We start from the raw sequence: 3,897 nt of genomic DNA, 5'->3' as shown, positions 1-3,897 counted from the left end.
TCTGAGAGGGACCAAAATGGAGTCCGAGATGGACCCAAGATGGAGTCTGAAATGGAGTCCAAGATGAAATCCAAAATGGACCTGAAATGGAGTCCGAGATGGACTGAGATGGAGTTTGAGATGGACCCGAGATGGAGTCTGAGATGGACCCGAGATGGAATGGTAAAGCGTTACCCAAAGTTCAAAGAGCACAGCGGCACCCCAAAATTATACCTGCTATACAGGCCTGAGCCAAGCCAAGTGCTACGACAAGGCGGGACTCGTGGAAAAGGTTGGGATATAGAAGCGCACATCCCTCCAATGTTTCACTCTCTCGTTTGCTAGGCCGGGCCGAATTGCTCTCATTCCACACGGTGAGGAATGGAATCCATTTTACTCTTGAGTGAAAAGTACATAGTTTTAAAATTTACACTCTGAATCAATTTCGACATGAAGACCTCGATGAAGCCCCACTTACTCTGCACCGTCTTTGTTGCAGATAACATCCCTGGCTTCATATGCCGCTAACGGTGGTTGTAGCCAGGCCTCGCAGGCTTTTGAGAAGATGGCATGGATGTGGTTTCAGGCAAGTGTGTTACCATGATGTTCTCCCAAACTTTTCAAAGCTTTATTTACATTGAGGAACCTCACAACCAAAAGCTTGCAACCACCCAACAATCCATCTCTCTCGCCTGGAGCAGCACATACAAGAGTATGGCACAAACACATCCCACCGCGAGATTGGATCCCTGCGAGATGGCAATGCAGCAGAGCATCACAAACAAGTCCCTCCTACTAGTTCAATCCGGGCATGCCATCGCCAGCTCCACCCCGGAGAAGAGCAGCAAGATCCCCAGCAGTCCCACTGGAAATGCTGGCAGAATTCTCACCAGTGAGCCTCCCAAGAGAAGCCCCAGCACAAGCTTGCCACCGCTACCCCACTCGTGGCTCCGAAACGATACTGCCCGGCCAGTCCTCCAGCGCCATGGCAAACCAGGAGAGCTCCAAACCAGCAGCCCACCAAGTTCATGAGCCCCACGCTCACCGAGACTTTGGTCGGAGTCACGGCGTCCTTCTTGGCCGGGAAGAGATCGCTCGAGAGCTTGCAAACCGCCACCACCGAGTTGAGGATAGTGAGAGGGAGCTGTGGGATTGTGGCTCTCACAAACCATCTTTCAGTCGTGGGAAGAGATTCTAGTGATCCGTGGCGTGGCTGGGCCAAACTGGAGCTCCTTGAGAATGTGTGGCCTCCTCACGAACACCAGGATGATCCCGAGCACGAACACTGCTAAGGCAGTCAGGATCCTCTGGAAAAACTTCACGAGCTTTGACGATCTCGCTTGATGTTCTTCACGGTGCTCTTCATGATCATCGTGATGACGATCACCTTCACTGTTCGTCACGAAGTACTCGTAGCCCTCGCCGGATCCATTCACTAGCACGATGAATGCGAAGCAAATCACTGCGAGGAGAATTCCATCCAAGCCCAGCCATGGTCGATCACCCATTGCCTTGTCCCTAGAGAGATTTTGATCCTTCATCACGTACTTGACAGCCTTGACTGCAAAAGAGCCCATGTGCAAGCTGGATGCCACGAACCACCGGCAATGGCACGATCCAAGCCACGACCTGTGATCAAGCCCGTGCTTCCAAGCACAAACACGATCGCAGACACACTGATCCCCGCGGCCATGATCTCATCCACACTGAGATGCTTGGATTCGGTGAAGGCCACCGCTGTGATGGATTTCATGGGCTGGACAGGCATTGGCACGCCAAAGAGCACGCTGGTGAGAACGTTGTAGATGCTCGTGGTGATGAGAGACCAAGATCCATGCCATTGACGAGAGCTACAGCCATGACGATTGGGATGAATGTGCCCAGGTCGCCCAGCGAGCCGCTGAGCTCCTGCCATGGCCGCCTGCACTGGAGATTGCTGCGCAGCCCTGTGCCATCACTGCGCCACTAACCTCCAAGAACCCTAAATTTATATAGTCCAAAAGCTGGCTCTTGTACTCGACCATTGGAAATGAGCAAAGAATTTTCTCTTTAATCATACATGATGATCTGTCAAAGAATACCCTCTTTAATCACGAGGACACAGAATCTACACTCACACTAGTTTCAAACAAAATTGCTACTATTTGCTAGTAGAATTCCTAGAATCTACACTTAAAGCTTGTTCTAGCACAAAACTTTGCTCCCAGCAAGCACATCCAATCCACTGAAACTGGCTTGTAAGGCATACTCCTCACAAGTTCCTCGGCCTCTTCCACACACCCAGCTCGCCCCAAGAAATCCACCATGCAGCAGTAACCTTGCCTCGATCCTTGGTAGTGGCGAGATGCCCTTCTTGGGCGTGTGCCAAGAACATAATGACCCACAAGTGGCAATCGTGTCGCTCCATGGAGTCAAACACTGCTTGCGTGTGCTGAAATGAGACTAGCACAAAGGGCATGATAGCGAGGGTGTTTGGCAGACACGGTAAGCTATCATGTAGCGATATTGAGGGACCAATCTCAATACGCGAGGGTTCTTGTCACTAGCCAGGGCAAGACATAACGAGACGGGAACTCCTTACCGGGCTAAGTATGCTTAGCTAATAACACGTAGGAATTCCGTCCTTATGCTCGTCCGGTCTAAGTACACTCGAAATGCCCAGTTAACTCCACTAGCACAAGAGTGACTGATAAAGGGTCCAGCAATACGGACCTCCTGCCGTCGTGGCAGTAAGGTAAGAGTGTCTGTAAGGACTGGTCGACAGGTAACTTTCGATACCCGAAGTCACATTCACGACATAGCTGCCTTCAAACAGTTTCCTTAGGCACTATAGATAGGAATAGAAATAAAGTGTGTAACTTGTGAACTTAAAGTGAAATAAAAATGACACTACAAATATGGCAATGGCTAAACAAGCATCTAAACGTACAACCTTCCATTGTTTCCCCAGTCTTGCAAGTGTTTGGGGAGCAATATTGTTTGAACATTTACCCCAACGATGAATTGGCGAGTAAGATTACTCACCTAGACACCTAAAGTAGTAAGAAACAAATGTATATAAATGAATAGCATGAGGCCTCATGCCAAGAAAATGACTTCATCCCTCCATAATACCTTAATCCAATCTGGATGGTGTCCAACCTCACACAAAAACATTAGTGTGAGGCCTCACACCATGAAAAAAAGCCCACCCACCTCCTCTAGCCTAGTTTCTCGACACCAATCTCCTTTGCATGCATGTTTATTGCATAAGTGAATAAGATTGTCATCAAGAAACTAGGAAAAATATCACAAGCAATCTAAGTGTGAGGCCTCATGCTAGTAATCTCCATCAACACATTGTGACTGGACTCATGCTTAAGGATTAGCATGAGGCCTTATGCTAAAGTGCTAAAAAGATTTTGGTTTGTCTAGTTTCTTGATGGTAATCTTGCTTGAACATCTGTCCATGGGACAAGTAATATTATTATCAAGGAATTGGCAAACACACCCCATCCATTCTTAAGTGTGAGGCCTTATGCTAATAACCTCCTATAGAATTACCTCCACTACCCCTTTCATACACCCTATCCATTCTTGAGTCCTCATGCTATTAACCTGCTATAGAATTACTTCCATTACCCCTTTCACTTAGCATGAGGCCTCACACTAGGATCCATTCTCTCCCATTTCAAAAATATTTTAAGTAATTCTAATAAGTTCTTTCATGTTTCTAGGCCCAGCAATCTAAAACACTTCTACATGAGTCCATCAGAGTGAAAGAGGCTGCAACTCCACACAACCACAAAAGTGGACGTTAGAGATACAAGATGATGATCTAGTGTTGGTGGATCTTACCAACCCAAACAGTCCAATAGTCTATGGGATTGTCATCAAAGAAGAGGAGATTCCTAACAAAGACATGAATAGGGAAGGAAG

At 47.7% G+C, this 3,897-nt stretch overlaps 1 pseudogene; it reads right to left on the bottom strand.

Annotated features, from left to right (window-relative positions):
• Positions 1-626: 626 nt before the first annotated feature.
• LOC112343558 lies at positions 627-2,437 on the bottom strand (annotated as a pseudogene).
• Between the last annotated feature and the right edge of the window lie 1,460 nt (positions 2,438-3,897).

The sequence above is a fragment of the Selaginella moellendorffii genome, unplaced genomic scaffold, assembly GCF_000143415.4.
Source record: "Selaginella moellendorffii unplaced genomic scaffold, v1.0 SELMOscaffold_164, whole genome shotgun sequence".
NCBI classification, from domain to species: Eukaryota; Viridiplantae; Streptophyta; class Lycopodiopsida; order Selaginellales; family Selaginellaceae; genus Selaginella; species Selaginella moellendorffii.
This window is presented reverse-complemented; position numbering and strand designations above follow the sequence as displayed.